The 14653-nt window shown below is 39.9% G+C and overlaps 1 pseudogene; it reads left to right on the top strand.

Moving 5' to 3' along the window:
- Positions 1-419: 419 nt before the first annotated feature.
- Positions 420-5508, top strand: LOC142383054 (uncharacterized; annotated as a pseudogene).
- The last annotated feature ends 9145 nt before the right edge of the window (positions 5509-14653 follow it).

The following is a 14653-nucleotide window of genomic DNA, read 5'->3' as shown; positions in this document are numbered from 1 at the left end:
GAAACAGCTAAAAATTTTCAAACATACTTCAAAGAAAAATGTGGATTAGGAGATCTAAAAGATCAACACTTGGCTTTCCACTGAAATACTATTCGACATATTTATTTAACTTGATATTGGTGTCTAGATATCGGGATTTTATGTCACGCTGCAATTTTCTTTTTTAGTGTAAGAATTACTTTTATTGTTTATTTTGTCACTTGTAGTGTTTTTTTAAAATCTATTTAGTCTTTAATGTCTAATTAAACACATTGATGCCACTATATGCCACTAGATATCATCATGTCCCACACTTTCAGCGGTCACTTTAATGCATTTTGATAATCCAGCATATCCAGTGAGGCTGGATTCACTGAAACACTGAAATCAGCATTACTTCTGAATAACACATCACGTGTCGAGGCGCATGACATGCAAAAATGACGTGCCAGTACAACGGAAATCAACAAGCTTCTCCTCCATTGTTTTTTATTCCAAGGGTGAGAAGTTCCACCCAAAGCAGCGACAACAACATCCCCGCTGATGTAATAAGGTTGAGAGTTAGAGAGCCTTTCCAGTAATGTTGGCTACACTAAAGCAGTTTTGAACAGGTTACTTTCTTACTTTGTGTCACTTTTCCCCAAAACTGAACCTTCTGTAAGTTTTACTTTTTTTCTTCTAGTTCATGTGTCCACTCAGATGTATGTTCAAGATGACAAAGAATTCTTATTGAGAAAGGATCTCAATAAGAACTCAGCGTGGCATTTTGCCAGCATATATTGTTGTATCTTCTTCAAGATAGTGTCCCAATGGCTCACAGACTTCCTCTTGAAGAATGGCTACATGTAAAAATCAATTCAGAAGGGTGGAGTCCCAGGTGTTTCGGGATGCCTAGAGCACACAGGGGTGGTATCGCAGCTGATCCGTGATGCAAGGGAGAGCAGAGGGGATTTGGCAACACTCTGGCTGGACCTCACAAACGCCTATGGATCCATTCCCCACAAGCTGGTTGAAACAGCACTGACGAAACACCACGTCCCAGCGACGATCACCAACCTCATCCTGGACTATTATAACAACTTCCAGCTGAGGGTAACATCAGGATAACTAACATCTGCCTGGCAACGCCTAGAGAAGGGTATTATAACAGGCTGCACTATATCAGTGCCACTCTTCTCCCTGGCAATGAACATGATCGTTAAGTCAGCGAAGGTGGAATGTAGGGACCCCTTGTCCAGATCTGGCACTCGGCAGCCCCCCATAAGAGCGTTTATGGACGACCTAATGGTGACAGCAACCTCTGTTCCTGGCTGCAGATGGCTACTCCAGGGGCTGGAGAGGCTCATCTCATGGGCGAGAATGAGCTTCAAGCCCGCCAAGTCCAGGTCTCTGGTCCTGAAGAAAGGCAGAGTGGCCGACCGGTTCCGCTTTGCCATAGGAGGGACCCCAATTCCAACGGTGACAGAAAAACCAGTCAAGAGCCTGGGCAAGGTTTTCAACAGCTCCATGAGGGACTCAGAGGCACTCCAGCAAACCAAGGCAGAACTTACATCATGGCTCACAGCAATAGACAAGTCGGGGCTACCAGGAAAATTCAAAGCCTGGATGTACCAGCATGGAGTCCTGCCAAGACTCATTTGGCCCCTGCTTGTCTACGAGGTGCCCATGTCAATGGTGGAGATGCTGGAACGCAACATCAGTCAGTTTGTCCGCAGATGGCTTGGGCTTCCTCGATCCCTCAGCAGCATTGCTCTGTACGGCCATTCCACCATGCTGCAGCTTCCATTCAGTGGCCTATCGGAGGGGTTCAAGGTCACACGTGCCAGGGAGCTCATGATGTACCGGGACTCCTCGGACACAAAAGTCGCCACAGCAGGAATCCGTGTGAAAACTGGGAGGAAGTGGAAGGCACAGGAAGCCGTTGACAGAGCAGAGGCAAGGCTACAGCACAACATCTTAGTGGGCACCACTGCAGTTGGCCGCGCAGGTCTCGGCTGCTTCCCCAAGCCCCGCTATGACAAAGTCAGAGGAAGGGAGAAGCGACAAATGGTACGGGATGAGATAAGGGCGGAGGTGGAGGAAGATCGGCGAGTCAAGATGGTGGCTATGCACCAGCAAGGCGCCTGGACAAAGTGGGAGCAAGCTGAGCAGTGTAAAGTCACCTGGACAGAGCTCTGGAGACTCGAACCCCTGCACATTAAGTTCCTTATCCAGTACGTATATGACGTTCTCCCAAGTCCAACCAACCTGAAGCGCTGGGGATTAGCAGACACTGCAGCATGTCAGCTGTGCCAGAAAAGAGCCACCCTCGAGCACATCCTCAGTTGCTGCCCGAAGGCCTTGGGGGAGGGGCGGTACCGCTGGTGTCATGACCAGGACCTCAGGGCTCTGGCAGACACGCTCAGCACAGCAATCTCTAACTGCAGGTACCAGCACACCCCCAAGCACACCATCACCTTTGTCAGAGCAGGGGAGAAGGCACAACATCAGCCAGCTTCCTCTGGAGGGCTTCTCACCCCGTCACGGGACTGGAAGCTCCAAGTTGACCTGGGAAGACAGCTCAAGTTCCCAGAGAACATCACAGCCACTGCACTTCGACCAGACATGGTATTAACATCAAAGTCTACAAAGCAAGTGGTGCTGGTTGAACTTACTGTCCCCTGGGAAGACAGAATGGAGGAGGCAAATGAACGCAAGAGGGCAAGTATGCTGAGCTGGTGGCTGAGTGTCGGAGTAAAGGCTGGAAAGCCCGATGCAAACCATGTCATAAAACACAAAAGTACACATCCACAGCTCTATACACCTCCACACAATCCCTTAATGGTTTTACTCATCAGCTTGGTGATTTCAGTCACTTTTCAAGACAGGTAGACAGCTTACTGACAATAGCTGCTGAGAACAATATCAAAGTACAAAGTCAGCTTTATTGTCAATTCTCTAATACATACTCAGATATTTTTGGAATTGAAATTTCATGACTTTTGGTCTCACTAACAACGCAGTAAAAATAGCATTAAAACAGTAAACACTGAATAAGAAAGGTCGTAATATAAGAAAATATTAAAAGAAGTATAAGGAGAAAAAGTATAGAATATAAAAATATATGCTATTATGTGCAAAAAAGTAGCAAAAAACAGTAAACTATAAGTATAAAATATAAATACAAATAACAGACTGTGGATGCAGTCATGAGGTAGAATGCTGTGCAATGTAAAAACATTTAACAGCATGTTACAACAGCTTACAACTGCTAAAAGTGCATCATGCATAGACAGTCCTTGGAGAGCGGTGGGTGGGGGGGGGGGGGGGTGGGGGTGGGGGGTGGGGGGGGGGGGGGTGGGGGGGGTTTAGACCAGACAAAATTTCACTGTAACTCAAACGCAAGTTTATAAGCAGATGCGCTTCATTCATTGTTCAATCTAATTATCCGCTGAGCTCAAGTTTGAATTACAACATGACAGCTAGAATGAAATCTCTTACCGTCGTTGGGACATTCGTGGTTTTAGCACATTATCAGAGAAAATTACTTCAATGTGACAATAACAAAAACTAGCAAAAACGAACGAACTTGCATTTTCATTTGGCTGTGTATCCTTGTTTTAATCACAGTTTGTGCAATGAGGCAAGTAAGACCTTGTAGTTGCGCAGAAACACAGCATATCTTTTATAACTCTTACGCCACAGGGCCCCCCAACGTAACAAATCCAAAATTAACACCTGCTCTGAATTGACTAGGCTTACATCAAGATACAAACGACTTCTATGTCAGTCTTGAGATTCCATTTATGATTCTGCTTCGACTCACAGGAGAAAAACTGATTTCTGAATATAAAGCTCATCTTGGACTGCTATTCATCATAAAGGAACTGGATGTGTTGTGTTGTCACAAACAGACATGTGTTTCTGTATCACACCAACATTTCCCCTGCCTCCATCTGATGGTTGGCCTTGTTCGAACACTTGACTGCCAAGCTTTCACCAGGGGGCACGTGGGCGTATGATTCCATGTTAGCCACAGCTGCAAGGGACTATGGGAGAGTCTTAACAGTAACACAACTTGAGAAATCACACCACTTATGCGCACTTACAATGTCAAATCCTGTTTTTAACTGTGGCCAGTCACTAATGGGTGTGTGGATATTTGCAGCTGTACTGAATGCAATCGCAGTCGAAGTTTGTGACAGAATTCATCAAATGCTTTCATTGTGTCAGACTTTATCCCGACTGAAAGCATATCAGATGATAGCCATCTGTAACACTCTTTAGTCATATAAAACTGAATCTCAAATGTAAACTTGTTGGGAAATATATTTAGTCATTGGATTTGGTGAAGATGAGGATGGATTGTAAGATTTCATAAAACGCCATCTGCTCTGAAACCTTCACAGCTGAGGATGTGCAGGAGTTTCAGTGGTCTGTTATGCAAGTTGTTGGAACACTCTTAAACATACACTGGACATTAATGCAAAACATACAAAAGCATTTTAGCAGGACAAAGCAAATATTCATAGTGTCTGTGAGTCATGCCTCCCTGAACAAATGGACCATGATCTGAATGCTAAGTGCGGTATAATTAAAAGCTGCAACAGATATAATTTGACCCGTGTTTGAGGTGAGTTTGGTTTACCATTACATGGTGAATAACAAGAGGAGACCAGAAATTTCAAATGGGACAGATCACCATTTAAATTGTTTGTTACGCACTGTCCAATATCCATTGGTTGAATTGACTATGTTATACTGCTCACTTTATGCAAATTTGGATGCTGATAATGGATGACTATTCAAAATGTCTGTACAATTTTTGATATTTAGCTTTAAATATACACCAACAATATATAAAAGGTGGCTTTCATGGAGCTTATTCATTATCTTTCAAATGAAGATTACCATGGCATTTCTAGGAGCTGGATAAGATGGTAAAAAGGACCAGCAGAGGCGTAATTATTTATATGTGTGTGTTTCTCAAGACTTTCACTGACAATGACTCATTAATACATTGCTCAATAAAACTAAAAGTTAATCTTGTCAACCACAAAACAGTTAGGACAGTTAGCTGCACATTCACCACAGCATGTGACACTTTTTATCTAGTATAGTTTACTAAGACACAGCTAGTTATTATTTTGTTTTAAACGTCATTTTCTTTTCTTTTATTAAGTCCTGAAGCTATCACGTAGCTCACAGAGGCTGTGGTACTGTCGCTCACAACTTTGGTCTTTAGCCTGGGAAAATACTGTTTTGTATGCACCAGTAATTACATGACACACTTTTGCCAGAATGAATAAAATAGAAAAGAAAAAGAAGAAACTGTTGCCATTTTAAATAAAGTTAAAAAATAAACAATACTTCTGTGGTAGATGCACTGAAGGGAGCGTTTTTTGCATGCAACTTTGTAAGTTCATCACAGAAATCTTAGTTTGGAAAATACAGTCATATGTTTCTTAGTTTCTGAAACATTATCCTGCCTTGTCTGTTCATTTTTTGATTTTTTTGTAACTTTTTGATGTGTCTTTTAACAGCCTCTAAAGCATTACAACATATTCACTTGTATAGCTGTGCGTGTCCTGGGCTATGATGGATGTTTGTTTTGTATGATAGTTGCATTACCACCCACAACTGTAGAGGGAGCCAAAGAGCAAAATAAACACGCAAAGCTTTAAAGCAGTTTTACTACGCTTTGCTTGTGAGTGCTTTCCAGCTAAAGGAGTTTTACAAATTAACTGAGACAACTATTCCATTATATCGAGGCTCAAACACCCACACATGCATTACTGGAGTACATCACTGGCTTTGTCCATTAATGTTAATGAGAAAGCAATGTTTCGGCTAAACGATTTCCCTCTCAGATCAATAGAGTAAGTATATTAATGTAGAGCTTAAGGGCTTTAGGTAGGACTACAAGAATAGCTTCACTTTGTTTGCTTTTACGGCATTAAATTGGTATGATGACAGGTAACTTATGTAAACACACTGTATGATATAAACTTGTATCAATGACAGCGAGCAAAACAGTGCACCCCTAGCCACCATACAAACATACAGAAACTAACCCTTCACCATCGTCCTGTTGGAGCCTTTATGGTTAAACCTTTCTGAAAGTTCCTTTATGTTTAGGGTTTGACTCCGGTTCAAACTGATGTAGTTACTCAGTTCTGTCAGATACAGTCACTTTGTGTTCACAAACTTTCCTCCTCCCCTGCGGCTAGCTCAGCTGTTGCCATGGCAGGGCCGAGCTGTTTGCCTTTCTCAGTAACAGCCCCAGGAAGGGAAGCGGGAGGATGGGCAGGGCGAGTAACTGCTCACCTCATCACAAAGGAAGGAGTTGGGCAAAGTGAGTAGTTGCTCACTTGCCCCTCAGTCTCTGCCCCTCGAAACAGTCTGCTCTCAGGACAGGTGTTTTAGTAGAGGTGAGAAGATGGCCACTGTGCATTTTGACCAAAGCCTGTCTCACACATTGCAATAAGATTTTAATTGGTTAAGAAAGGGGCATAATATGTCACCTTTTAGTTTGATTAGAATGAACATAAAATATCTAAGTGGGACATGCTGGTATGAGTTTTCAAGAAAAACTGGACTGGCTATGGCAACTTCAATGCCCGTGTGTATAGATTTCAAATTTAATGTAAATCTTTAAATACCATTAAGGTCAGAGAAGCCCAACCACACCATGTTTTAAACAAAATGTTTTCCTCAACATGTGGTAAAATAGATTGTCACATGTTAAAACCATTCCTTTAAAACAATAACAGAACATCCCTTTACATATTTTGAACGGAGAACCATAAATTCCACACTGATAGTGCAGCGTGAGGATAAACAAAAGAGAGCCATGGAAAGCTTGATGTTGTCAAAGCCCACAATTTCTCTTCGGGTTTTCTGTGATACATTCACAACACACAGTGGCAAAGAAAGAAAATTTACAGGTGCTCTGGGAAATGAGTGCACTCAGTGGAGATCATTTATGGGAAACCATTCTGCATTGAGTTTTTTTTCTGGTAAAAGTGCAAAAACTTTCAAGCCTAGTAATGTGACCAGCTATGTGTCATTACAGCTTCCACTGCTAACTTCTACTCTCCTAACTGCTGCAAACGTGTTATTTCCATCATCACTCACTAGCACATTACGCCCTTTCTCCTAACTAAATTTCTTTGTTTTGCTGCACAATCATTATCACTTAGTTTATTTTATTGAAATAGATTCACATTCAGCGTGGGGGTTTAAGAGACAAAGTTGATTTAAAAAAGCCTTGAGAAGCAGACAAGTTGAATGCCAGATTGTGGTTAAAAACAGCTTTCGCTAAAGGGAAAATATGTGCATCAAATGACAATTGAGATATAAAGGGTTTGAGTTTAAGGGAATGCTTTGGGTGGATTCATAGCAAATTACTACACCAATAGCAATTTAATGATTAACCCAGAAGTCTGTATGAAGCCACATGTGCTTTTTTATTCTTGATAGATTTAAGAAGCCATAAAAAGTCAAACAATCCGCACAGACTTCAGAGTCCCAACTGGAGTTTCTTTCAAGGACACAGACAGGTTTCCTCTGCCACTTGGCGCTGCAAATAAAACAAATCAGATTAAGTCAGGTCTCTTCCATGATGTATTCATTTGGCCTATAGCTGAGAAACATTATCATATGTCTTTGTGAAAGTGAATAAACTTGTAAAGCATGGATTTCAGAAAACCTATCTGCTTCCAGTTGGGAAAAAAAGCAGGCTTTTACCATCCATTTGCAAATTAGAAACAGATGATGTCCAAAACCTAAAGTGCAGTGAAAAACTATAAGCCTGAAATGTTTTTTCTTTTTCTTTTTTTTAAAAGCAATACGACTTCTGGGAATCATGTGCAACCCACCATGAGCCTCAGTATCGTTTAAGCTTTGGAGAAATTTGGAGCAGTTTGGAGAGGCAAGTGAGACTTAAAGTAAAATGCAGCAGATATATCCCGGGTTGATTTTAAAATTATAAGAGCTATATTTTGTTGGAGACTCAGTGTGATAACTTGTGGGAGGCAAATGGTGAATAAAACATCCCCAAGTGAAAAACTGATGAAAGGAACACATATACAGAATGATAAATAGCTTCAAGATAAACTATATGATTTGTTTCTGGGGCTGTGTTTGACAAAGACCAAGAATTACTCAAGAGCCGTTCCTTCATTTACATTTGATTAGACATAATACTTATAGAGTCAGCTAAACATAGTGGAAAACTGATGATTACAGTCCACCCTTTGTCTAAAGAGGACAGCCTCTGCAGATGTTCATAAGTTATCAACAATACCAAACAACACAAGTTCCCTGGTTTGCAGTTGATGAAAAGAGGAATAAAGAAGAAATGATTGGCATTTAATCAGCAATATTTTTGAGAATTGAAAAGCTGAATGTGCTCAATTAACCGCCATCATCTGGGAAAATTAGATATCACAAAGTATTAAACAACTACATACAAGGCTGGCTAAAGGAAAGTGAGAAAACATATTCTTGTGATTTTTTTTATGTTTGATCCTCAGTGAAATATGGTTGAGCAAAGAAAATCTTACAAGGTTAACAAAAAAAAAAAAGTGAATACAAGACCACTCTGACCTCAGCCACGGTCTGAATGACTAACTGCAGACTCTGTGAAACCCTGTGGGGACAATGGTTGGAAATATTCATTGCAAGTTATGAATGCATACGTTTGTATGGTTCCAGACATTTCTAACCAGTAATAACTAAACAATGATAACTTAATGATTTGGTTAAAGATACACATGTTGTTGTTTACCAATAGCCACAGATGAGCTCCATCAGGATTTATCTTACTGTTCTGCAAAATCTTCTGGTAGAGCAAAGAGTCATCCCAGAAAAAGACACTTTCCTAAACTGCTTTAAATGGATGAAATGCAAACAATATGCAGACGTTACCGTTTCTACTAAAAGATGCATGCTGTCTCTTGTTGTGATTCTTTGATGTTACCAAACTCATTCTTTATCTGTGTACCGGATGGGGAATCCGGAGCATATGCAGAGTGCCTCGGCCACTTTTAACATGTATTCTAAAAGTACGTTTTTTTGTTGGAACAACACAATTATTTGGTTTATTTTTGACAGCTGTAAATATACTTAGTGTTGGAAAAAAATTGCTTTCTATGAGTTATTTAGTATATTGTTGAAAACTGGGAATATAGCCTGTTCCATATATGGCTTGCTTCCAAGTTAATCAATTGAAATCTTGTTCTAGTACATGCTAATTTGTAACATACTGATATAAAACAGTGTTAGTTTGTGTGCTGAGTTCTTTAGGTTGACTGAATTATTACTTTAACTATGTGGGACTTTTCAAAGGATGGTTCTGAAGGTGTGTAGTAGGGGTGTTTTTTTAAGTTTTGTTTTTGTTTTTTGCACTGTTACATTCACAGCTTCTGTAAAACCTTTGTCAATGCCATATCCTTTCTGCTCTGTTAGATATCTGTTTAGCTGTGCAGAATAATTGCCTTTACGAGGTCAGGATAGTTACTGATAAATTACAAGTTTAGAGGCACAGTACTACACATCACAATTTCTCCCAGACCCAACTCCTTGCCCAACCCCCAAACCCAACCACACACCATCTCTTCTCACAGAGGATCCTTTGTGTAAATGGTGAGCAGTGTGAAAAGAGGGAAGAAATAGGAGAAGAATGAATTTGTTCCATCCTCTTCTCAATCGGGCTGAACAGACCCCTGTTTGACAGGGAATAATCCTTGGATCGAGTGAATGTTGTAAACCCTATTAATCCCACAGCATTGCTTGAGTAATCATCAGCCCTTGTCTCTCTCCAAGCCACATGTTGATTTACATTCCCACGCAAGAAGACCTACTTCACATGCTGTGTTCTCTTTATTTAAAAGAAGTTGAAAACTTTGGGCTATTATGTAAACAGAAACTGCAGAAAGAATGATGAATGACATAAAAATGGACATTTTGATAGAAGGAAGACCTGGAAAAAAAAGAACTGGAAAAAAACCCAAAGATAGTGACTTTGAAAACACTCCCTACTAATATTTCCCAACAGGTCTGTAAAATAAGTTCCATAAGTTTTACTTTTTACTTTTACTTCTGCTTTTATTGTAATTGTTCACCGTCACATCACTGTTGTATACGTTTCAGGAACTCAAAGGCTGCCATCAGTCTCCAGGGTTAAATATGATAGTTTAGGGTCAATGATTTATAGAAACCTTGAAACACTTTGCACACGATAACAGACTTTAAAGTGTTCATAAACAGTTTTGAAGTGTTAATGTTAAATGGCAGAATTGTTATTCATGGTTAACCATGTCCGAAATGCAATCTCCCATACAAATGACCAAACAGGATTTGGGAATGTTTTGTGGGTATCAACCCATAAATTTTATTTGTGTTTTAAGGTATATGAGTAAACCTCCCTTCTTCTCACATGCACAACATAAACAGTGTTTGAACTAAAAAGGCACTCCCAGTGCTGGGAACAGCTGTGAAGTATGGGGGTCGAGGTTTCAGGACCACCCCACATTTCTAAGGCGCCAGTACAGCCTAGACAGGAAGGCAACCCCCCAAACCTTAAATGGACTCAGTGATTGTGTCACAGGACAGTGCCCAGCTGCTCCTGTTTTCCAGTGAGGTCCCTCTAGATTTGAACTCAAGCAACATGTGGGTTTAATGGAGACCTTTAAATAGGTCACAATTATCTGCTTTCCCATGTTCAACGGCAGTGATAGAAGTTGCTGCACAATGCTCCCTTGTTTCCTCTCAAAATGCAACAAAACTGAGAACATTGGTCTGCCACTAACATTCTCTCTGACTACATGTGCAGCCAACTTAAGGATTATTCATTCTTTCTGACAGGCAAGGGAGATTTTCCCAAAGTGAAACAAATTACTGAGCCAAAAATGGATCCAGGATTTGTCCCGCAATCTCATCTAAGAAAGTTCAGCTCATTGCCTGCGGCAGATCTGAGCACAGTAACAGTTTAGTCATAACAGCACTGTGTAATACTATTCAGTCCCATTCCCTTTCACTTTCTTAGCCTACTCACATTGCCTTTCTTCTTTGCCACTAAGCACAACACTCTCCCTGGCAATAGAGGTGGAGACAGACATCGTAAACATTTGAGGTTTAGCCCATACCTATGGGTTCTGGGAGTTGCTCTCCCAAGGAGATCTTTTTGGCTCATTTACGGCAGCTATGCTGTGCTGCTTTGCAAATAATTGTAAGCAGTGGGAATCCTTAGAGACAGTGAATCTGCACAATTACAAATGTGTAGAATCTAAATGCAATTTTTTATTTATCATCCTCCAGCTATTTATCAAATCATTCTGAGCTCCTAACACAACTACAGTAATTGCCAATCAAGACAGTTTGAGCAGCAATGCCTTCAATACAAAATGAATGTGTTCTTTGGTATATTCAGCATCAGGGCTGGGCAGAGAGCTTTAGAAGGGAAGCTGCTCAAAGATGAAAAAGAGTCATATGAAACAAAGTTTGAAAACACAATATCCGGGTACAATTTGCAACATAACTTCTTAAGTAAGAGCAACATATGTTCAGTTAGAATGTAAACATGGAACTTCCTATGAAAACAAAGGGGCTATGATTCCCGTGCATATGTTCCTGTCTTCTGTGGGCACCTATTAAATGTCACATAGAAGCATTAAACTTGCCCGTAGGTGGATGTGACTGGAGTGTGTTGTTTGATGTCGGCCACATCTGCAGGCACAGAGGAGCTGGGCAGTGTGAGATGGGACAAATTGATTGTGTTCATAACATCTTTTTGCTGTAAACCAGTTGCCATTTTAGACATCAAAAGGCAGGGGTCAGGTGCTCCAGCATCTTTAGTCACTGCCTCTGCATGTACCTGTTCAGAATTTTGTATCGTTTCATCCACAGAACATCTCGTGAATAAATACGTCCATGTATATGTTGATATGTTTGATTTATGAACAAATAATTATGAACTGTTAGTTTTGAAATATTTTTTAGGTCAACAGAGGGAACTTTCAAAGGTTTGTATTGTATGGTTGTTGAGAGCAAAAGAAAAGAAAGGGGTCAGTTAATCAGCCGATGATTTTACCCACACCCCTTCCAACACTTGGGATTGACCAATCTTTAATTAGATCAGAAAAACAGCTGTCAGTACAACAGCAGTAATCTTTATTCTGAAGCTTTACTAAGGTTGTAGCACAACTGACAACCATTATGGCCATGTTATGCAAATTAAGCTCCATTTATGAATTTGTCTATAATTCAATACACATTCAAGTCCACCTTAAATTTCAAAGTTTGTGCATCTTATAAAAAAAGCTAAGAAGAATTAATGAGAGCATTGACAGAAAATTGAATAAAGTTGTTGCGTGAAGTAATAAAAAAAAAAAAGAAAGTCTAGTTGCCAAGCAACAGTGGAGGAATACAGTAGTGGGAACATGAGCAGCTCTACAAAACCTGAGGTGTCTATGAAAATATTGTGCTTTTAGTGATCTATAGCACAGCATCCAAAGGGGCAGCCCAGTTTATGGAAAATCAATGTTGACTTGTCAACCTGGTAAACAAGAAAAATGCAGTTTCTAACACAAAGTAGATGTTGTGAGAGGATTTATTTGAAAACATGCCATGATGTTTTCTAGCCATTACCGAGTAGTTTTTAAAGCCTAAAACTTTTATTACCATAGACTAACCGGCAAGTGAAAGCTAAAGAAAGAATGATTAGAAGGACATAAAGCAGTGTAAAATAGCACTGGGTCAGGAGCAAATACATGCTTTTTTATCTGATAAATCTGGTACATACACATGCTCCTTTAGTGACTGTTTCACGAAACAAGTAAGACATTGAATTCCTACTGACTATTTTCTGTCCAGGTGGTTGAATAAAAGACAAAGTTGTGTTTCAGTTCACAATCAGTGGATAACATTTTATGACAGCTTGACAGTTTCAAAATCCACCATGAGACTGTTGTGGGATGAATTTCAAAAAGTCACGTAAAATGCAACAGCTCAGTCCGTTAATATCAGGAGAGACAAACTGCAGGAAATAGTGTCCCATCGGCACAAATTTATTGCCCAAACAGATGTACAAGTCAGTCATGATTTGGATTGCAATAACGTGGGAATCTATTGCGCCAGACTTCATGCTTTAGATGCAGCTAGTGTGAAGGGTAGTAGACCGTGGTCAAACTAGGAAAATGAATTAGTATAAAATAAACAGCACCAAGATTCAACATGACATGGGTTACTGGGTAAAATCTGTGCCGTTATAAAATTCTATCAGTTCGGTTGAATGAAATGAAAAGTGGCAGAGACAAAACTTAGACTTTGGAGATTTAATCATCTCAGAACATAATATTTGTAAACGGTTCAGGGAATCCAGATAAACTTACGTAGGAAGAGTACAAGGCCAAAAAAATCTTCAAGCCCTTCCTTCAAGCACTTCATTTGAAACTATCATGGTACTTTGATTTTTGGTCTCATGGTATCATTTGGCTCGAACATGCTCAAATTTAATTATCAGGATGTCTTTTCGCTGATTTTTTACCCCCCTAGTTTCCTTTCATTTCCATCTCTCCAATAAAAAGACAGATTTACCCTCAGAAACTTAACAGATAGCAGCAGTTTTGGTGAGCTTGAATTTATGTCTGTTACGATTACTTTCAGTCACAACTGGAGCCAACTATTGTAAACACTCACTGGGTTTAGCCTAAACCTAAAAGGATAGCAGGGATATGCTCCACTGGAGATATATCTTTCCCCTGATTTCAGCAGCTACTTTTCAAACCATTGGCAAACCCAAAAATCGTCTACTAATGCTCTTAACTACTAATGCTACACATTATTTGGGGAAAACACAATAGTTATTCATGGAAAAAAAGAAAAAAATCACCCTATTGATTCTATATCCTTTTCTTCTTTTTAAATCAATCTTCTCCACAGTTTTCCCAATGATTCTAAAAGCTCAATAGATGTAGAGGATGGCTGATTTTCAATATTGCCGCCTCTAAAGAAGAGAAAATGCTCTGCTACTATTGCTAAGTCATGTAAAATTGATAGGATGTAATTAGTGTAGCCATGCTAATTGTGAAGCCTATTTTTGTTCGACATCTATTAAGTTTCCTCATCCACTCCTGGAATATATTCCCCTTCGTGTTCTTCCGTCTGTATGTTGGTAGGCTATGAGCAACCATTAGGGGTAGCGGGTTATAGTGGGTTGTCTACTAACCAGTGGTTTGATCCCCAGTTCATATGTAAAAGTGTCTTTGGACAGAACACCTGAACCTCACAGCTATCCCCAATAAAATATCAGTAGTCAGATACTAATCAACACTAAAATTTACTATCTAAATAAATATTAATTCACAACGACATCAGTATTAGTTTTACTGTCTTTGCCGTCTTTGGACAGATTTTTACTCCTTCAGGACTGCTGCAGACAGACACCCATCCCCCTCCCCTCACTGGCAGCTGAAGACGGGATACTCAGCACAGAGATATTGCTATTCACAGTATAAAACTTACTTAACACTGTTTTTATAGTTCTAAGGAATTCAAAAGTTGCATTTTCTATAATATTTCGGAGACAGTGAGACAGTATTTTATATATTTACAGGACCACATCAGGGCAACTTAAATATATAACCTAAGGTTATTTATTTAATTATATCCTAAGTCATTTGAATTGTTGTCA

Source organism: Odontesthes bonariensis, chromosome 6 (genome assembly GCF_027942865.1).
Source record: "Odontesthes bonariensis isolate fOdoBon6 chromosome 6, fOdoBon6.hap1, whole genome shotgun sequence".
Taxonomy (NCBI): domain Eukaryota; kingdom Metazoa; phylum Chordata; class Actinopteri; order Atheriniformes; family Atherinopsidae; genus Odontesthes; species Odontesthes bonariensis.
This window is presented reverse-complemented; position numbering and strand designations above follow the sequence as displayed.